The sequence below is a fragment of the Ranitomeya imitator genome, chromosome 5 (assembly GCF_032444005.1).
Source record: "Ranitomeya imitator isolate aRanImi1 chromosome 5, aRanImi1.pri, whole genome shotgun sequence".
Lineage (NCBI taxonomy): Eukaryota > Metazoa > Chordata > Amphibia > Anura > Dendrobatidae > Ranitomeya > Ranitomeya imitator.
In genome coordinates, this window is record NC_091286.1 from 71,249,635 (window position 1) to 71,272,872 (window position 23,238).

Sequence of the window (23,238 nt, forward strand, 5' to 3'; positions counted from 1 at the left end):
TACAAGGAAAAAATGTTAAGACATGGTTTTCCGGTATAATGGCTTGTATATAAGGCAAAGTTTAAAAAGAATTTTCAAAAAATTAGAATTTAAGTAAACCAAAATTTATTGTTTTATTACAAAATTTGGAAATTTCAGTGTAATTTATGAATGAAGCAAGAAGTGCCAAAATTAGGGACTCAGAGGGACACCCTTGAAGGCACCAACTGTAGTGCCTCATTCAAATATTGTGAACAAAATGTAGTTGTGTTACCCCTACACTCATAAAAGCTCTGCACATAGAGCAAAGCCGGCCAATAATTACAATGCCTGGTGTCCAGCTTTGAGACTCAATAGCTGAAGGTTGAAGAGGAATTAGGGAGAACGCTGGTTTTGTTGGCCAGGTATTGCTTGACCATCTTCAAAAATGTTTCCCTCCTTGTCAAAAATACCCGGTCATCAGGGCATGGACGCATGGAGGGTTTCATAAACATTGGCCTAGGCCTTTGACAGTGTACCCGTGTCTCTGCTGTACCTGGTGTGTGTCTCCCTTGTTTTTCCTCCTTGCACCCTGCCACCAACATTGTCTGATGGTAATTTTTTTATCATATTTTCTATAGCACTATTTTAGAAAACCGCTCCCCCTCAGGAAGAAGAGATACAAAGTTTTCCTTGTAGCATGAGTTTAGCAGGGTGAATAACAACTGCTATTTATTGGCTAAGATGAATTTAACATGAGGGTCATGAGAAGGGCAGCGGTACATAAAGTCTGCCATAAGTTTCCCTATAGCGAACACTTCCCTGTCTACACCATGATGACTAATCTCCATCTCCTTCTACTCCATCTCTTCCTCCTCAGTCCACTCCTCATCCCATCCATGTAGGAAAGAAGGAACGAAATTTATGTGGGTGCTAGCCTCTGTTGCGCTGCTGTTTCTCCTCCTCATCCTTCACATCCTCGTTGTTAATCAGCGCTGAGCAGATGAGATGAGGCTGGGCTAGGTAGTATCTCCCTATTTCATGGCTTCCTCCATCTCCACTTGTTCTGCGTGCAAAGCTTCATGTTTAACTGTCAGAAGTAGGGTTGAGCGACTTTTACTTTTATAGGATCGGGTCAGGTTTCACGAAACCCGACTTTTTCAAAGTCGGGTCGAGTGAAATCGGCCGATCCTATAAAAAAGTCGGGTTCGGGGTCGGCCGAAACTCGAAACCCAATGCAGTGCATTGGGTTTCCAATGGTTCCCAGGGTCTGAAGGAGAGGAAACTCTCCTTCAGGCCCTGCGATCCATATTTAAATGTAAAATAAAGAATTAAAATAAAAAATATTGCTATTCTCACCCTCGGACGCGCCCTGGTACTAACCGGGAACCTTCCTTCCTTCGAATCAGCGCTTGCAGGACCTTGCGGTGACGTCGCGGCTTGTGATTGGTCGCGCGACCGCCTATGTGACCGCTCGCGCGACCAATCACAAGCCGCGACGTCACCGCAAGGTCCTGCAAGCGCTGATTCTTAGGAAGGAAGGCTGCCGGAAAGAAGCAGGGCGCGTCCGAGGGTGAGTATATTCCTATTAGGTATATACTCACCCTCGGACGCGCCCTGCTTCTTTCCGGCAGCCTTCCTTCCTAAGAATCAGCGCTTGCAGGACCTTGCAGTGACGTCGCGGCTTGTGATTGGTCGCGAGAGCGGTCACATGGGCGGTCGCGCGACCAATCACAAGCCGCGACGTCACCGCAAGGTCCTGCAAGCGCTGATTCGAAGGAAGAAAGGCTGCCGGTTAGTACCAGGGCGCGTCAGAGGGTGAGTATAGCAATATTTTTTATTTTAATTCTTTATTTTACACTTAAATATGGATTCCGATACCGATTTCCGATATTGCAAACATATCGGAACTCGGGATCGGAATTCCGATACCAGATTCAGAAGATCGCCGACTTCATTGCCGACCCCACACAGGAGTCGGGTCGGGTTTCATGAAACCCGACTTTGCCAAAAGTCGGCGACTTCTGAAAATGGCCGACCCGTTTCGCTCAACCCTAGTCAGAAGCCATTGTTTCAGTAGGCACAGAAGTGGGATAGTTGCGCTGATGATGGCTAACCATCTTTGTGGAGTCCTCAAAGTCTTGGATAACTGCACAAATGTCAAACATCCAAGCGTACTTTTCAGTTATATGCGAAGGCTGACTAGAATACCAACAGGTGTGTTGGAGCTGGTATTCCACATCTGGCCTCTGCTGCTCGCAAAGCCTTGACAGCATTCAGAGTGAGCAGTTCCAGCACGTGGTCATGTCGCACACCAGTCGGGGAACTGGCACTTGCATGCATTGCTGCAGCACTGCCAGAGCAGCGGCAGCTGTAGCTGAGTTGTGGAAATGGCCACTGGTGTGGCATACCTTGAAAAGAGGCTATTTCAAATATGGGTAGGTTTTCAGAAACCAATGAAATATCAAGTTGAGCATGTGGGAAAAACAGGGTATGTTTGGGAGGTTGCCAAGCTTCACAGCCACCACCAGGTTACTGCCATTATCAAATATGACCATGCCTGGTTGTAGGTTCAGCAGCGAGAGCCACAGATCTGTCTGGTCTATTATTCTTACTATAACTGTGCCGTGGTATGTGGTTTGTCTCCTTGACAAAATATAGCTTCAGCAGAACATGTTGCCGCTTCACTAAAGTAGTGCTGCAGAACTTCCAGCTGATGTGTTCTCTGAGATAGCATGTCAGAGTAGGATGAGGAGGGGCAGGAGAGTGTGCAGGAACTGGTGTAGGGGGTGGAGGAAACCCTGATAGAAGTAGGGCCATCAATCCTCAAAGCTGGTAACACATGTGCCACGCCAGTGTGCTATCAGTGAAATGTAGCATTCCTTTCCACGAGCGCTTTTCCACATGTCGGTTGTTAAGTGGAAAATCCCAGTAATGGTTTTGGTAAGGACACGGGTGATGTTCCTGGACACATGCTGGTGCAAAGCAGGGATGACACACCGGGATTAATAGTGGCAGCTGGAGACCAAGTACCAAGGGAACAAATTTGTACACCTGTAGCTGACCAATTTTGGTTTTTATTTCAAATCAACAAAATTTCACACAAAGAAGGTTCTACAGAATATATGACAATAGTCAGTTTTTTGAACAAAAATAGGGCCATGGGGTACTCGGGACGGGTCTGTTGGTCCTTAAGGGGGTTGTCACAGCAGCAGTGACCCAGTCTGTGGCCCTGGGCATCCAATAAAAGTCAATTAAAAGGGAAAATAAAGTTTATAGGGGAATAGTTTGTGATGCCACCCGTGGTGTTCGGCAATAAGAAAATGGCCGATGCTGTGGTTCGGGTCCACTGGGGCAGTTGGTGACACAGCAGAGTTGGTACAGCTCTCCACGCGTAGATCTAGGCCCCAGGGCAGTGATGGTGTTAAAGGTGATGATGGATGTTGTGGTGCAGGGCAGGTGGCGCAGCAGTAATTCTGAGGACACAGCAGGGTGCAGTTTCCACACTTGACTCACAGTTCTTTATGCAATCCCCAGCCGGGGGCTGTGTCCTCCGGGTGTGTGGTCCAGTCAGTAGTGTTGAGCGATACCTTCCAATATCGGGAATGTAATGAATGGAAATGGAGGCACAGAAGTTGAAGTTCACATTCGGTTTTATTTAGGTTTAATGTGGAACCTCGGGACCACGGTCCAGGGGACTCCGAAGGGGGCGTGATTACGTGAGCCCCAGACACCCGTGGTAAGTCCCCACGAACAAGGACAGAGTGGATAGCCTGGGGGACACGGGTGCTACCTCCAGTTAGACCCCGAAATCGTGGCAGCTGTCCCAGCGGGACAATCGGATAAGTGGGGTTAGCGGGAGACGTGGAGCTAACCAGGTGATACCAGGTGTACGGGTAGAAGCTGGTTCCAATGGTACTGGCATTTTCCGGAGATGATGATGGCAGATTCGCGGGACGAGATGGGATTGTGTAGATAGAACAGTCCAGGATAGCCGGGTAACTGGTAGCTGATGATCTGTGGAAACAGACAGTATAAGCGGAGTACTAGAGGAAGCACTACAGAAACAGGAGCACATGCAGACAGGAATCGGAAGAAAGCAACAGTGGATACTTGTTGCTCCGGCCCCCTCCCTATAGTGGAGGAGCTAGAAATAGCAATGAATAACACGCCATTGCTCAGTAGAGCTTTCAGTAACATTACAAGTCGAACACCAAGCCTGTTCCCTCTTCCACCATGACCTCGCTTTTCCCACTCATATTGGATGTACCCTTCCCCTCTTTTAACCAGCTGTTTCACAACCCTAGTCCCCGACCTGTCAGTCACCTGTTGCTAAATTAACAATCAGTATTTATTTGCTGAGATAGTGTGTCTGGACCACACTATTAGCAGAAAGAATTTACAGTAGATTCTGAAATTTGTCCTCCTGCCTGCACCACAGTATTACCACAAAAGATTAAGATTAGGAAATGTGGTTTCCTGCCTGTACCACACTCTTAGCACAAACCATTTTGGTTAGGAAATATGACCTCCTGCCTGCACCACAATATTAGCACAAACGATTTTGATTAGGAAATGTGGCCTCCTGCCTGCATCACAATATTAGCACAAAGGATTTTGATTAGGAAATGTGGCCTCTTGTCTGCACCACAATATTAGCACAAATGATTTAGATTACGAAATCTGACCTCCTGGCTGCACCACAGTATTATCCCAAACAATTTTGATTAGGAAATGTGGCCTCCTGCCTGCGCCACACTTTTAGTACAAATGAAAAAACAAAGACAGAAGCATAATTATTAATACCTTTCAGTAAATAAATAAATATCATAGTGTATGAAAATAATATACGGTACTTGGTTAACATGTTTTTTGATTAATAAAAATGTGAAAGCCATCCCATCTCGTCAAGGGATTTTTTTTTCTATCTGTTTGCATCATGTGTATGTAAAGGAGTATCCTGCCTTTCTTTTGAGCTGGACAGTATTGATGTGGTCTCCATTTGCTGTGTGTCCACTATTTGGGCTCAGTCCCTCTCAGCCTTATCTACATGCAAGTCACTTGACAAAAGGTAAGATATTTAATATTAGAGTTAGGACTATCCCAACTACGGACGACGTGACGAGGCATAATGGATTTCACATTTTTTAAAAATAAAAAAACATGTTAGCAAAGTAACGTATATTAATTTTATGCACTATGCTATTTATGTAGTTGGGACAGTTCTAACTCTAATATTAAAAACCTTACCGTTTGTCAAGTGACATGCATGTAGGAAAGGACTGAGAGAGACTGAGCCCAACTAGTGGATACACAGCCAAGGACGACAACATCAATAATGTCCAGCTCAAAAAAAAGGCAGAACACACCTTTATATGAAGATGGTGCAAATAGGCAGAAAAAAATCCAAAGGTATGAACTTGGATATAAACTGATGTGCATGTAGCATGTAAGAGCCAGTTAACACTAGCCACTTAATAGAAAAAGACAAAGTCAGAAACATAATGATTAAATAACTTGCAGTAAATAAATAAATAGCATAGTGCATAAAAATAATATGTTACTTTGTTAACATGTTTTTTTATTTAAAAAAAAAGTGAAATCCATCCTGCCTCATCACGTCGACCGTAGTTGGGATAATCCTAACTCTAATATTAAAAACCTTACCTTTTGTCAAGTGACTTGCATGTAGATAAGGGCTGAGAGAGGGACTGAGCCCAACTAGTGGACACAGCGAATGGAGACCACATCAATACTGTCCAGCTCAAAAGAAAGGCAGGATACTCCTTTACATGCACATGATGCAAACAGATAGAAAAAACCCAAAGGTATGAACTGGGATATAAACTGGTGTGCATGCAGCATGTAAGTGAGTCGCCCCGAGGGCTAGGGGTTACTCGGTACTGGGTCCTGCAGTTCACTGGGGGATGTCACGGTGGCTGCGACCCGGTCCGTGGCCCAGGGTGCCCATGTAAAAGGGAAAGGTCTTTAAAGGGATAGAGTTTATGTTCATGACGCCACCCGTGGTATTCGGTCAGGATGACCGACGCTGCTTTAGGGGGTCCGCTGGGGGATGTTATGGCAGCTAGATGGTATACCTTCCCACAGGTGAAGTATATCCCCAGGGCTCCCGGTGTATAGATGGTGAATGGTGAGAGGTGCAGAGAAGAACGAGGACACAAGGTTGCAGTTTCTTTACCTTTACTGAAGACTTCAGAATCCACAGTCCAGAGCACCAGACTACAGAGCAGACAGAGAAGTACGGCCAGTCCAGAGACAAGCAAGTTCCCTTGGGTAAGTCAGGTGGGAGCCTTACACTCTGCACTTTCTGTCTCTAAGTTCCTGCTGCCACTAAGTGTCTCAACAAGGTCTTTAATCGCTCTGCTGTCCTAGGACAGGTACCTGTATGGCAGACAGCTTGGGCCACGTGAACTGGGGTCTGTTCTCAGTGACTCCAGGCTCCTAGGTGCTGCTGTGCCACAGGTAATTATGGGCAAAGTCCTTGTAGAACAATACCCTCTGGCTATGCTCTGTGTTTTATAATCTACAAAAGCCTCGGGCTCCCGGTACCCGGATTCTTGCACTGATACTCTTCAGAGGCCTGCTCGTGGCCTCCTGGAGCTCTCACTTTCCTCTGTGCTCCACTCCTGTCTGTCCTTGCACACAGACTTCTACTACAAACTGAGCTGTCTCCGCCTCCAAACCAAGATCTTTATTGAGGGAAGCTGCCCTAAAACAGGGCTTGGAGCTCCCCCTCCTGGCCTGGAAGTGGAAGGTGTTCTGTGTGTGTAAACCTACCACAGGAAATCTCACTTGTCTCCAGACATAGCACTATCTTCACCGTGAGGAAGACAGCACTACTGTGGTACCCGAACTCCTGGGGTGCCACATAGGCGCATGTTCACACTGACCACTAAACAGAAGAAAAGAAAGAGACATAATGATTAAATACCCTGCAGTAAATAAATAAATAGCATAGTGCATGAAAATAATATACGGTACTTAGTTAACATGTTTTTTGGTTAAAATAAATGCGAAAGCCATACTGCCTCGTGATTTACTGCAGGGTATTTAATCATGATGAGAGCATTATACTGCCTCTGTACAAATCCCTAGTTAGACCGCGCATGGAGTACTGTGTCCAGTTTTGGGCACCGGTGCTCAGGAAGGATATAATGGAACTAGAGAGAGTACAAAGGAGGGCAACAAAATTAATAAAGGGGATGGGAGAACTACAATACCCAGATAGATTAGCGAAATTAGGATTATTTAGTCTAGAAAAAAGACGACTGAGGGGCGATCTAATAACCATGTATAAGTATATAAGGGGACAATACAAATATCTCGCTGAGGATCTGTTTATACCAAGGAAGGTGACGGGCACAGGGGGGCATTCTTTGCGTCTGGAGGAGAGAAGGTTTTTCCACCAACATAGAAGAGGATTCTTTACTGTTAGGGCAGTGAGAATCTGGAATTGCTTGCCTGAGGAGGTGGTGATGGCGAACTCAGTCGAGGGGTTCAAGAGAGGCCTGGATGTCTTCCTGGAGCAGAACAATATTGTATCATACAATTATTAGGTTCTGTAGAAGGACGTAGATCTGGGTATTTATTTATTATGATGGAATATAGGCTGAACTGGATGGACAAATGTCTTTTTTCGGCCTTACTAACTATGTTACTATGTTACTATGTTTCTTTCTTTGTTTTTTTATTTGGTGGCTAGTGTAAACATGCGTTTGCATGCTGCATGCACATCAATTTATATCCCAGTTCATACCTTTGGGGTTTTTTATTAGTACAAATGAGTCAGATGCTGGAAGGTCAATTTCCCACAGGATCCTATCTAGCTGAACTAACTAACAATAAACCGCCTATCTAACTATCTGACTACTTGCAGCAGCAGGAGCAGCAACTCTGCGCTGTTACACTGACAAAATGGCGCCACCATAAAAACATTTTTTTTATATGTAGAGGAACATGTGACTTCAGCAGCCAATGACAGAAGCCCTTGTGTCTGGACTTTGTAGATGGTTTCTGTGCCTTTATTTACTGCCGGAGTCTCCACACATTGTTGAAAAAAAAAGAATAAAAGTACGCCGCTCCTCTGACCTCTCCCCACCCCCTCCCCCATCAAACATGTTCCCCCCACTCATCATATAGCACCACTATCCTAGCCAAAGTCCTAATAAAAGGATTAGTAGAAGCGCAATCATTTATTGAACTGCGCCTGAATTTTGCCGACTTTGAGGGAAAATGCGAGAGAATCCAAAAACGAATCCAAATGAGCTACACTATTGCCGAATTTGAGATCTGTGAACGATTTCCGAGCAAATTTGCTCATCTCAAATAATTACCAAACTAGACACTGTTGTATTACTAGATAACCTAGGGGCAAATGCAGAGGCCAGTTGGAGTCTAAGTCCTGCAGTTGGACTTTTTATTATTATATACGTAGTATTGCACTGGTGGACACAGACAGAGTGCCCTTTAGCAGGAACAATACATTGGTACTTTGCAGTCTAATAGTTCATAATAATGCACAATTCCACCTATTTTGGAGGTGGTAATGGGTCTCCTTACTCCATGGGCCCCTGTGCGGCCACACAGATTGCACCGATGGTATGTCTGCCCTTGTAATATGGTGACATATGAAATCATTGACTTTTTTATTTCAAACTTTGTCTATTTTGGCATTTTGTCTACTCTGCGTTTTGGAGACTTGATTTCATACAAATTTCTAAAATTCATCCAAACATAAGAAAAGTATCAGATTTAATTATTTCATTGAGTCTATGTTCACTATAGTGACAAGAAATTCTAATCAGCCATGTAAACTGTTCCGGCCCAACTGTTCCTCATTTTTGCTCAATAATTCAATTAAGACCTGTATTGCATTTTGCTGTAAAACTATGAGGGCTGGGGATTTCCTTACTTCCTGCAAAAATCATTTCTGTACAAAAATTGCATTGCACTTCATCTGATGTAATGCCGAGAAATAGCAGATTACATGAAGTTTTGGCACGGGAACGATTTGATCACACTCAGTGGAGATTAATGATTGTTCTCCTATGTATGTAAAACAGTCTTCGTATGTCAGATATAAGTCAATGGAGAGAAAAAAGGAATAATAGAACCAGATGTGGACATGTTTTAAAAATGAATTTACTTTTAATTAGTTTAGACGTTACATTCTGGTTGTTCCTTATGCTCTCAAGAATGAATTTAATTTTAAAATATTTCCAATTTCTAAGAGAGAACTTTCAACAGTGAACAGAAAAAATGAACATTTTATTACACCATTATTTTGTAGAAACTCTGTTATAGAAATAAAAAATGTCTGTTTCCAGTAGTATTTTTTGGGAGGGGGTGAGGGGTATTTTATCAAACTAGTACATTTGGTCAGTGTATCTCATTAAAAAAAAATTCTTTAACTCAATTTTTAATTTACACCATTTTTTATTTTTAAATCCACCATTTTATCTAATCCTACTAACCAGAATCCCTCAATGTCTGTCCGCTATTTCATCCTTCTTCTCCGCTAGATTTCTGAAACTTAACATGGACAAAACAGAATTCATCATCTTTCTACCATCTCACGCGACCCCCCCCAACGAACCTATCCATTACAGTAAACGGCTACCCACTCTCCCCAGTCCCACAAGGTCGCTGTATCGGGGTAATCCTTGACACTGATCTCTCCTTCAAACCACATATCCAAGCCCTTTCCACTTCTTGCCGCCTTCAACTCAAAAAGATTTTGGATCGCCCCCCCAAGGGCAGTGGGGTACTCGGTACTGGGTCCTTCGGTTCACAGGGGGATGTCACGGTGGCTGACCCGGTCTGTGGCCCTGGGACGTCCGTGTAAAAGGGAAAGGTCTTTAAGGGAAATGCTCATGATGCCACCTGTGGTATTCGGTCAGGGTGACCGACGCTGCTTTAAGGGGTCCGCTGGGGTGATGTTATGGCAGATAGATGGTATACCTTCCTACAGGTGAAGTGTATCCCCAGGGCTTCCCGGTGTGTAGATGGTGAATGATCAATGGCGCAGTGAAGAACGAGGACACAGGGCTGCAGTCTCTTTACCTTTACTGAACACTTCAGCATCCACAGTCCAGAGCACCAGATCACAGGGCAGGCAGTGTCCGGACAGTTTGGAGGCAAGTCCAGAGTTCCCTTACCCAGGTGGAAATCAGTAGCCTTCCTATGCGCTGCAGTGGTGTAGTCCCTTACTGCCTATGGCTTCACATAAGGGTCTCACAGATGCGATGTTTCGCTCTCTCTGTCCCCCGTATAGGATAGGACAAAACCCGTATGACTGGTGACTTGAGCCTGTTTGTAGGGTCTCATAGATAACCTGGCTCTGTAGGTGTCACCGTGCCTCCTGGGTGTAGGTATGGACAGGTAACCTGCAATTAGCTGTCCTGCCGGTCTCTGAAATAAGGCGTAACGGTCCTTACTCCCACAGTGTGCCGGCTACCAGGATTTTGCCCCTCAGAAGGAGACAGCTTGAGCGGGCTGGTCCCCTTCTGGTATCCTCTCCTTTGCTTCAACTTCCTTCACGCCCGCAGCAATACAATTCTGCCTTTCAATGTCTCTTTCTGGGAGCTGCAGCTCTGAGGGCATGCACAGCTCCTTTAACCCTCCATCCTCCTCAGACTCTGGTCTGGAACGATCTAACTCTCCCTACAGACTACCAGTTATATATATATATATATATATATATATATGTATAGGGAGTGACCTAATAAATAGGAGAAAGAGCTCCCCCTGGTGGCCTGGAGTGTGAAATGTGTTGCATGTTTGTGATACCTGGATGCAGTTATTCTTCTTTGCCTCCAAACGTAGCATCACTCTCCCCGAGAGGAAAGCAATACCACTGCGATGACCAGGACCCTGGGGAACCACAATTTCATGGATCCGTATATTCATAAACCAAGAATCTGCAAAAACCCTAGTCCATGCCCTCATTATCTTCCACCTTGACTACTGCAACCTCCTGCTCTGTGGCCTCCCCTCAAACACTCTCACACCCCTCCAATCTAGTCTAAACTCTGCTGCCCGACTAATCCACCTGTCCCTCCCGCTATTCCCCTGCTTCTCCGCTCTGTCATTCCCTGCACTGGCTTCCCATTGCCCAGAGACTCCAGTACAAAACTCTAACCATGACATACAAAGCCATCCACAACCTGTCTCATCCATACATCTATGACCTCATCTCCCGGTACTTACCTGCACGCAACCTCCGATCCTCACAAGATCTCCGTCTCTACTCCCCTCTTATCTCCTCTTCCCACAATCGCATACAAGATTTCTCCCGCGCATCACCCTACTCTGGAACTCTCTACCACAACATATCAGACTCTCGACTACCATCGAAACCTTCAAAAAGAGCCTTAAGACCTACCGCTTCCGACAAGCCTACAACCTGCAGTAACCACCAATTGACCAAACCGCTGCATGGCCAGCTCTACCCTCACCTACTGTATTCTCACCCATCCCTTGTAGATTGTGAGCCCTCGCGGGCAGGGTCCTCTCTCCTCCTGTACCAGTCGTGACTTGTATTGTTTAAGATTATTGTACTTGCTTTTATTATGTATACCCCTCCTCACATGTAAAGCGCCATGGAATAAATGGCACTATAATAATAAATAATAATAATAATTTTATCTCACTTTTACAGAAGTTATGGAAACTACCATGCAGCATTGCTTGGCTGTTTCCACATCTGTGCCACAGCAACTCTATTCTTTCTTCACCTCTGTTTTGGCAAATGCAAACCTCATCAATATAGACGAGGGTCTGCACCTATTCTGGACATAGGTGCAGGTTTTAGAGGTAGGACTGACATTTAATTAAGATTTCTCTATATAGAATACTTAAATCAGGGTGGACATACCATCGTTGCAGCCGGTATAGCTACACCAGAACCCGGAGATGAAGGAGAACCTCATCCACAACTACCACAAAAGACTTCAAGCTGTCAATGATGTTAGAGGGGGCAATACCCAGTATTATTAAATGGGGTATATGAACTTTTGATCAGGGTCATTTGGATGTTTTGGGTTGTCATCATGATTTAAAAAGAGAAAACACAGTAGTTTGATAATAAATGGCTTCATCCAACTACTAACCATAAATGGAGAGAAAGTTTTGGTGTTATCATTCATATTCTCTGAAAAAAAGGCAAAGAAAGCAAAACTTCTGCCGGGGTATGTAAACTTTTGAGCACAACTGTATATAGGGTCCATTATATTATATGGAGCAATATATTGTGTCCATTATTATGTATGGAGCACTACATGGGGCTCATTATGCTGTATGGAGTATTATATGGGGCTCATTATAATGTATGGAGAAATATATTCTTCCCATTATACTGTATGCATGACTATATATGAGGAAATAAATTTTTTGGAAAGGGTACACTGCTGAGTACAGTTTCTGCTGGTGGGATACATTTATCAATTTTTTTTTCATTTTCTGTAAAAATTAACAGGTATCACGGTGCTGTTTGGTTACAGCTTACATAGGCTGGAGACAATGTGTATGTGTGTTTATTTAAAGGGAACCTGTCACCCCGAAAATCAATGATGAGGTAAGCCCACCATCATCAGGGGCTTATCTACAGCATTCTGTAATGCTGTAGATAAGCCCCCGATATTACCTGAAAGAGGAGAAAAAGACATTAGATTATACTCACCCAGGGGCGGTCCCACTCCGATGGGTGTAGCAGGTCTGGTCCGGGGCCTCCCATCTTCATTCCATGACGTCCTCTTCTAGTCTTCACGCTGCAGCTCCGGCGCAGGCGTACTTTGTCTGCCCTGTTGAGGGCAGAGCAAAGTACTGCAGTGCGCAGGCGCTGGAAAGGTTAGAGAGGCCCAGTGCCTGCGCCTGTGCACTGCAGTAATTTGCTCTGCCCTCAAAAGGGCAGACAAAGTACGCCTGCGCTGGAGCTGCAGTGTGAACACCAGAAGAGGATGTCATGGAATGAAGATAGGAGGCGCCGGTGCGGACCCGAGACGCCCATCGGACCGTACTGGGAACGCCCCTGGATGAGTATAATGTAACCTGTTTTTCTCCTCTTTTAGGATACATCGAGGGCTTATCTACAGCATTACAGAATGCTGTAGATAAGCCCCTGATTATGGTGAGCTTACCTCATCATCGATTTTGGAGGTGACAGGTTCCCTTTAACTCTTTACTCACTGATTTAGCAATGAGAGTTTTGGGCTGACACCTCTTCATTACTTATCCTAGGGCTTGGTGTCAGGGACAGCTGCTGACACCAAGCCCTAATCCCATTACCCTGATGCTACTGCATCAGAATCAAAAAGAAGGGTTTAAACAAGGAAATTACATCACAAAACATTTTTTTTCCAAATATCTTTATTTAGCTTAAAAAAGCATTCTTTGCTGTACAAAAAAACATCCAAAAAAACATGCAAAAATGCGATTTGCAAGCAAATACTCAACGTGCACACATACCCTAAGTAGCATCATTGTCAGAAACTCCCTGTCTTCTCCAACAGCTATAGAAACTTTTCCCTGCAACCAGAAAAAATGTAAAACCTGTCCATTTATAATGACAATGGACAAGATATAGATCCCCAACTCACATCAGAACTAAAAGATCCCAGGTAGTTTCAGCTGCACCACAACTAATGTAGCCTACTTAATTATATGTATCAAATGTCCATCTTTGCTTCTGTATGTAGGGGAGATAGGGCAAAAACTTAGAACAAGGATGAATTTTCATTGCTAAGCAATAAAAGAAAAAAGAATAGATCTACCTGTGGCCAAACATATTTGTAGCCCTGATCACAGCATCATAGACATGAAATTACTTGTATTGAATGGGTTGATTGTGACTTCCAACAGGTGTCGCTATAGAGTTCAAGTCTTCTTTTTTTCTGAAGAGGCACTTTGTATATTACTTTTCCCAGGAACATTGCACAGCGAATAAGCCTCCTTACCTTGACAAGCCAAAGCTGGCATGTCACTCTCCACAAGGAGAAACCTTACCCCTTATACCTCAGTCCAGAGCCTCTCACCTAGCCAAATCAGTTCTCATTCTTTGCACTGATGAGGGCCAACAGCCCGAAACACTGCGTCTGCAAATTGAGATACTGATATGGCTCTTTTCCTAAGTCATATTGCAAGACTCGTTAAAGGGTTGATTGTGACTTGTAGGATCGCTACTTCCAACAGGTGGCGCTATAGAGTTCAGGTCCTCTTTTTCTCAGAGGAGGCAATTTGCATATTGTATTGAAAGGTAGCTTCAAATCTCAGAGAGACAGAAAATTTGGGGAGTATAAACTTATGACAACCTTTGACAGACTCAGGGCAGGAATGAATGTGCTGCATGGATTTATGTATTTCTATGTCAACTAATGCAAATTGCCTCTTCAGAGAGGAAGAGGACTAGAACTCTAGTGCCTCCTAAAGGGTCGACATTGACTGTTAGAATTACTACTTCCAATAGGTGGCACTAGAGTTCTTGTCCTCTTCCTCTCTGAAGAGACAATTTGCATATTTCCCAGAGGAGCATTGCGGCTTTAAGTCTCCTCATCTCGACATGCTTAACATGTCACTCTCCGCAAGGAGAAACGATACTTCTTTGATCCCGGTCAGACGCCTCTCACCCAGCCAAGCCAGATCTCCACTTTGCACTGATGAGGGACAGTACCCCTAAACACAGTGTTTCTGCAAACTGAGATCTGGTTTGGCTCTTATTCTAAGTCATGTGACAAGGCTCATTAAAGGGTCGACATTGACTGATAGGATTGCTACTTCCAATAGAGTGACATGTTAAGCATGCTGAGATGAGGAGACTTACAGCCGCAATGCTCCTCTGGGAAATATGCAAATTGTCTCTTCAGAGAGGAAGAGGACTAGAACTCTAGTGCCACCTAAAGGGTCGACATTGACTGTTAGAATTACTACTTCCAATAGGTGGCACTAGAGTTCTAGTCCTCTTCCTCTCTGAAGAGACAATTTGCATATTTCCCAGAGGAGCATTGCGGCTGTAAGTCTCCTCATCTCAACATGCTTAACATGTCACTCTCTGCAAGGAGAAACGATACTTTTTTGATCCTATGTCAACTAAGGAATGTGCTCCTCAGACCGTTTGGAGGTATCACAATCATGGACCAGACCTCAATCACAGGACAATAAAACTTTCACACTCCTTATCTATGAGCTGTTTCAATGTTTATAGCCACAACTGTCTATCCTTCTCCCATAATGATTGTTCTGCTTCACATCACTTGTCTTATCTATTGCATTATTCCTGTGTCCTCTTGTGCATAAATATGTGACTCAGATTTTGTGTTATTCTATACCTGATGATGAGACCTGAGTAGTCTTGAAAGCTTGGAATGTGTTACCATCTTTTCAGTTAGCCATTAAAAGGTATCGAGCCAACCACTGAGGACTCTCAATTTTAGTATTTTTCTATCTACTGGCTAACACAGTAAAGATATATATTTGTCCAGTATTTCCCTAGGATTTAATGATTTTACCCCACTAGCTATAATGGGACATAAACATTTATTTTTGAAGAAGGAAGGTGTCGAACCAGTGATCTGCTAAATTCCATTCATTATGCATGCTTTGTTCCTGGATGTCCAGTACTGCTACTCATTCTCTCAGTAACGGGCTGCAATATTAGATGCATCCACATGACAGTAGTGGAGCTGTTTGTGGAAATAGAGAACACTGACTTTTTTTCCAATATCAGGCAAATCTTTTAAATATTATTAGAAGTGCTCAGAAAGTTGAGCAACAAGTTTACATTTTTTCATTTCAGTTTCTGACTAGTGTTGAGCGATACCGTCCGATACTTGAAAGTATCGGTATCGGATAGTATCGGCCGATACCCGAAAAATATCGGATATCGCCGATACCGATATCCGATACCAATACAAGTCAATGGGACATCAAGTATCGGAAGGTATTCTCATGGTTCCCAGGGTCTGAAGGAGAGGAAACTCTCCTTCAGGCCCTGGGATCCATATTAAAGTGTAAAATAAAGAATTAAAATAAAAAATATTGTTATATTCACCTCTCCGGCGGCCCCTGGACATCAGCGGGAGGATCCGGCGTCCGGCACGGCTTCTTTCTTCAAAATGCGCGCCTTCAGGACCTGTGGAATGACGTCCCGGCTTCTGATTGGTCGCGTGCCGCCCATGTGACCGCCACGCGACCAATCAGAAGCCGCGACGTCATTCCTCAGGTCCTAGAAGGCGCTCATTCTAGGACTTTAGCTGAGGAATGACGTCGCGGCTTCTGATTGGTCGCGTGGCGGTCACATGGGCGGCACGCGACCAATCAGAAGCCGGGACGTCATTCCACAGGTCCTGAAGGCGCGCATTTTGAAGAAAGAAGCCGTGCCGGACGCCGGATCCTCCCGCTGATGTCCAGGGGCCGCCGGAGAGGTGAATATAACAATATTTTTTATTTTAATTCTTTATTTTACACTTCCGATACCGATACCCGATATCACAAAAATATCGGATCTCGGTATCGGAATTCCGATACCGCAAGTATCGGCCGATACCCGATACTTGCGGTATCGGAATGCTCAACACTATTTCTGACTTGTGTATTTAGGATACATGCTATAATTACAATGTATTAATCCCTCAAGGAAAATTGTCATTGTGATGTTACCCCCAGTTTCACTATACAGTATGTCCCCCACGCAAGGTATGATACATGTACTGTGAAATTTTCTTCATTCTGAAATCCAATATGAAGTACGTTAATGGTGTGGGATTTCATATCCTTGGGAATTAGAGCTTCTGCCTATTACAACCCTAAAATAGTACAATACCAACAATGATCAAATTCCCCTAAATGTGGTTTCTGGGTAAGTGATACCTGACTGAGAGAATATGTTTTGTCTCATAACAGGACTCACATGACTTATGAAGTCATGACTTATGAATAACTATTTTAAACAGCATCAGGTCTTCTAGGTACAGTTGGACAAAGTAAAGGATGGATTTTGTAGGATTATTGTAAGGTCAATGAGTTACCAATTACATTAAACAGGTGATTATGATCGTCATTTTGATATCTAGGTTGAAACAGTCTTTAACTGAAACAGAAAAAGTTGTGTACGAGGTTGAAACTGGGCGAAGAACAGCCTAACTATGCCACCAAGGTGAAGTTATAAAAGACAGTTTCGTGTCACAGGTAGGGTTGAGCGACTTTTGTTTTTTTAGGGTCGGGTCGGGTTTCACGAAACCCAACTTTCTGAAAAGTCGGGTCGAGTGAAATCGGCCGATCCTATTAAAAAGTCGGGGTCGGGGTCGGCCGAAACAGGAAACCCAATGCAGTGCAATGGGATACTAATGGTTCCCAGGGTCTGAAGGAGAGGAAACTCTCCTTCAGGCCCTGGGATCCATATTTATGTGTAAAATAAAGAATAAAAATAAAAAATAGGGATATACTCACCCTCGGACGCGCCCTGGTACTAACCGGCAGCCTTCCTTCCTAAGAATGAGCGCGTGAAGGACCTTCGATGACGTCGCGGCTTGTGATTGGTCGCGTGACCGCTCATGTGACCGCTCACGCGACCAATCACAAGCCGCGACATCATCGAAGGTCCTTCACGCGCTCATTCTTAGGAATGGAAGCTGCCGGTTACAGCGGTTAGTACCAGGGCGCGTCCGAGGGTGAGTATATCCCTATTTTTTATTTTTATTCTTTATTTTACACATAAATATGGATTCCGATACCGCAAATATCGGCCGATATCCGATACTTGCGGTATCGGAATGAAACGCGACTTTTGCGCGAAGATCGCCGACCTCATGGCCGACCCCACACGGATCGGGTCGGATTTCATGAAACCCGACTTTGCCAAAGGCCGGCGACTTCTGGAAATGGCCGACCCGTTTCGCTCAACCCTAGTCACAGGTTATACACCATGACGAGACTGAGGACAGCAAGGAGACACAAGGTAGTTATACTGCTAAAGCAAGGTAACATCCAAGCAAGGATTTCTATGCAGACTGTGATTTTCAGACGCACTGTTCAAGCTCTTATAAAGAAGCACCAAAAATGAGCAATTTTAAGGGCAATAGATGCAGTGTTCGGTCAAAGAAGCTTAGTGCAGCAGATGAAAGACACATCAAGGTTACTTTTTTTCCAAAATCAGAAGATATCAAGCAGTGTCATCAGTTTAACATTGGCAGTAACTAGTGGGACTGAGCTACACCCATCTACCATTTGAAGAAATGTGGCCAGAATTAGTCTTCATGGCAGAATTGCGGGCAAAAATCCTTGTTTTCAATATGGAACCAAGAGCAAGTGACTCAACTATGCACAAAAGCAAAGGAATCGGGGCGCATGAAAATGCCATAAGATACTTTGGACTAATGAATCAAGATGTCAAATATTTAGCTGTAATAGATGGAAGTTTTTACGCAAAGGCCCGGAGAGCGGTACAATAATGTGTGTCTGCAGGCATCGGTGAAACTTGGTGGAGGTTTTGCAAATTTGGGGCTGTATTTCAGAAAATATAGTTGGGGATTTGGTCAGAATTAATGGTGTCCTCAATGCTGAGAAATACAGGCAGATACTTATCCATCACGCAAAAGCATCAGGGAGGAGTGTAATTGGCTCCTAATTTATACTGCAGCAGGACAATAACTTCAAACAGCCAATGTCATTAATAGATCTTCACCTTAAAGACAAAAAAAAAAGATTCATTGAAATGGTGATATAGGGCCACTGAGCCCTGATCTCACCAATATCAAGTCTGTTTGCCATAACATGAAGATCTACATCCTCAGGATATCTGTGGTTGCTTCTCCAAAATGTTTGGAACAATATTCTTACTGTGTTCCTTCAAAAACTAAGTGCAAGTGTACCTATAAGAATTGTTGCAATTTTGAAGGCAAAGGGTGGTTTTACCATATGTATATTGATATCATTTAGATTTCTCAGTTGTTCATTCATTTTGCATCTCATGAATTGATAAAAATAAACTATTCATATATTTATCTTTTAAAGCATTGTTGATAATGTCTGTAAAGCACAGTGTAATATTATGGTGCTATGAAAGTAAGAGAAATAAGTAAATAAAATAGTAGATAATAAAATAAGCCCTAATCAATCTGGTAAGTGAATTCTCTCTAGTCCAGCAAACATTAGGACTTCTGGGTCTGAGTGATGCGTGTCACGGATATGTCCTATGAGTCTAGTAGAACTTTTTCCTGATGGGATAGATTTATAGTATTCCTTGAACTGTGCATACAGTGGTCTGATGGTTTACCCTATATACTACCTTTCACAGGGTCAGAAGATAATATATACAGTTATATGAAAAAGTTTGGGTACCCCTATTAATCTTAAGCTTAATGTTTTATAAAAATTGTTTTGTTTGCAACAGCTATTTCAGTTTCATATATCTAATAACTGTTGGACATAGTAATGTTTCTGCCTTGAAATGAGGTTTATTGTACTAACAGAAAATGTGCAATCTGCATTGAAAAAAAATTTGACAGGTGCATAAGTATGGGCACCCTTATCATTTTCTTGTTTTAAATACTCCTACCTACTTTTTACTGACTTACTAAAGCACTTTTTTTTGGTTTTCTAACCTCATTGAGCTTTGAACTTCATAGCCAGGTGTATGCAATCATGAGAAAAGCTACTTAAAGTGGCCACTTGCAAGTTGTTCTCCTGTTTGAATCTCCTCTGAAGAGTGGCATCATGGGCTCCTCAAAACAACTGTCTAATGATCTGAAAACAAAGATTATTCAACATAGTTGTTCAGGGGAAGGATACAAAAAGCTGTCTCAGAGATTTAACCTGTCAATTTTCACTGTGAGGAACATAATAAAGAAATGGAAGAACACAGGTACAGTTCTTGTTAAGGCCAGAAGTGGCAGGCCAAGAAAAACATCAGAGAGGCAGAGAAGAAGAATGGTGAGATCAGTCAAGGACAATCCTCAGACCACCTCCAGAGAGGTGCAGCATCAACTTGCTGCAGATGGTGTCACTGTGCATCGGTCAACTATACAACGCACTTTGCACAAGGAGAAGCTGTATGGGAGAGTGATGCGAAAGAAGCCGTTTCTGCAAGCACGCCACAAACAGAGTCGGCTGAGGTATGCAAAAGCACATTTGGAGAAGCCAATTTCTTTTTGGAAGAAGGTCCTGTGGACTGATGAAACCAAGGTTGAGTTGTTTGGTCATACAAAAAGGCGTTATGCATGGCGGCCAAAAAGCACAGCATTCCAAGAAAAACACTTACTACCCACAGTAAAATTTGGTAGAGGTTCCATCATGCTTTGGGGCTGTGTGGCCAATGCCGGCACCGGGAATCTTGTTAAAGTTGAGGGACGCATGGATTCCTCTCAGTATCAGCAGATTCTTGACAATAATGTTTATGATTCAGTGACAAAGTTGAAGTTGCGCAGAGGATGGATCTTTCAGCAAGACGGTGATCCAAAACACCGCTCCAAATCTACTCAGGCATTCATGTAGAGGAACAATTACACTGTTCTGGAATGGCCATCCCAGTCCCCAGACCTGAATATCATTGAACATCTGTGGGATCATTTGAAGAGGTCTGTCCATGCTCCGCGACCATCAAACTTAACTGAACTGGAATTGTTTTGTAAAGAGGAATGGTCAACAATACCTTCATCGAAGGATCCAGGAACTCATTAAAAGCTACAGGAAGCGACTAGAGGCTCTAATTTTTGCAAAAGGAGGATCTACTAAATATTAATGTCACTTTTCTGGTGGGGTGCCCATACTTATGCACCTGTCAAATTTTGTTTGAATGCAGATTGCACATTTTCTGTTAGTACAATAAACCTCATTTCAAGGCAGAAACATTACTGTGTCCAACAGTTATTAGATATATGAAACTGAAATCGCTGTTGCAAAAAAAAACAATTTTTATAAAACATTAAGCTTAAGATTAATAGGGGTGCCCAAACTTTTTCATATATATATATATATATATATATATATACAGTTAGGGCCAGAAATATTTGGACAGTGACACAAGTTTTGTTATTTTAGCTGTTTACAAAAACATGTTCAGAAATACAATTATATATATAATATGGGCTGAAAGTGCACACTCCCAGCTGCAATATGATAGTTTCCACATCCAAATCGGAGAAAGGGTTTAGGAATCATAGCTCTGTAATGCATAGCGTCCTCTTTTTCAAGGGACCAAAAGTAATTGGACAATGGACTCCAAGGGCTGCAATTAACTCTGAAGGTGTCTCCCTCGTTAACCTGTAATCAATGAAGTAGTTAAAAGGTCAGGGGTGGATTCCAGGTGTGTGGTTTTGCATTTGGAAGCTGTTGCTGTGAGCAGACAACATGCGGTCAAAGGAACTCTCAATTGAGGTGAAGCAGAACATCCTGAGGCTGAAAAAAAATTAAAAATCCATCAGAGAGATAGCAGACATGCTTGGAGTAGCAAAATCAACAGTTGGGTACATTCTGAGAAAAAAGGAATTGACTGGTGAGCTTGGGAACTCAAAAAGGCCTGGGCGTCCACATATGACAACAGTGGTGGATGATCGCCGCATACTTAATTTGGTGAAGAAGAACCCGTTCACAACATCAACTGAAGTCCAGAACACTCTCAGTGAAGTAGGTGTATCTGTCTCTAAGTCAACAGTAAAGAGAAAACTCCATGACCGTAAATACAAAGGGTTCACATCTAGATGCAAACCATTCATCAATAACAAAAATAGACAGGCCAGAGTTAAATTTGCAGAAAAACACCTCAAGAAGCCAGCTCAGTTCTGGAAAAGTATTCTATGGACAGATGAGACAAAGATCAACCTGTACCAGAATGATGGGAAGAAAAAAGTTTGGAGAAGAAAGGGAATGGCACATGATCCAAGGCACACCACATCCTCTGTAAAACATGGTGGAGGCAACGTGATGGCATGGGCATGCATGGCTTTCAATGGCACTGGGTCACTTGTGTTTATTGATGACATAAGAGCAGACAAGAGTAGCCGGATGAATTCTGAAGTGTACCGGGATATACTTTCAGCCCAGATTCAGCCAAATGCTGCAAAGTTGATTGGACGGCGCTTCATAGTACAGATGGACAATGACCCCAAGCATACATCCAAAGCTACCCAGGAGTTCATGAGTGCCAAAAAGTGGAACATTCTGCAATGACCAAGTCAATCTCCAGATCTAAACCCAATTGAGCATGCATTTCACTTGCTCAAATCCAGACTTAAGACGGAAAGACCCACAAACAAGCAAGACCTGAAGGCTGCGGCTGTAAAGGCCTGGCAAAGCATTAAGAAGGAGGAAACCCAGCGTTTGGTGATGTCCATGGGTTCCAGACTTAAGGCAGTGATTGCCTCCAAAGGATTTGCAACAAAATATTGAAAATAAAAATATTTTGTTTGGGTTATGTTTATTTGTCCAATTACTTTTGACCTCCTAAAATGTGGAGTGTTTGTAAAGAAATGTGTACAATTCCTACATTTTCTATCAGATATTTTTGTTCAACCCTTCAAATTAAACGTTACAATCTGCACTTGAATTCTGTTGTAGAGGTTTCATTTCAAATCCAATGTGGTGGCATGCAGAGCCCAACTCGCGAAAATTGTGTCACTGTCCAAATATTTCTGGCCCTAACTGTATATATATATATATATATATATATATATATATATACACACTGCTCAAAAAAATAAAGGCAGCACTAAAATCCCACATCCTAGATATCACTGAATGAAATATTCCAGCTGTAAATCTTTATTCATTGGTTTATTTATTGAATGCTCATACAGATAATGATGTGGTATACAAGAAAGGGAAACAAAGCGGTGATTAGGAGAATAGGGACAGTAACAAAGCATTGATGAAGACCATGGCCATTTAGATTGTTTTTAGTTTTTCTCCTTGGAATCCATCACTGTCAAGTCATTGTTGTCAAGCAGTGAATGAAGGCTTTATATTTGACCTCATTATCAGCTCAATGGTAATAGACAGACCAAGAAAGTGATGTCCAGCAGCGCAGATATGCTGGTAAAATGCTGCAATTTGTCACTGTTTGAATGAACAAATAAGGGACAGCATACCAGTGTGAACTGACCCTCAGGCACCTTGTAGAATATTGCTGATAAGAGTGTAACTACTGTGTGCCACAGTGTAATATGTATAATACCAACTGTGCAATGCTATATCAAAACAATTAGTAACATCTTACACGATAAATTATAGATAGATAATAGATAAGAATAATCTTTATTTTTGTATAGCACTAAC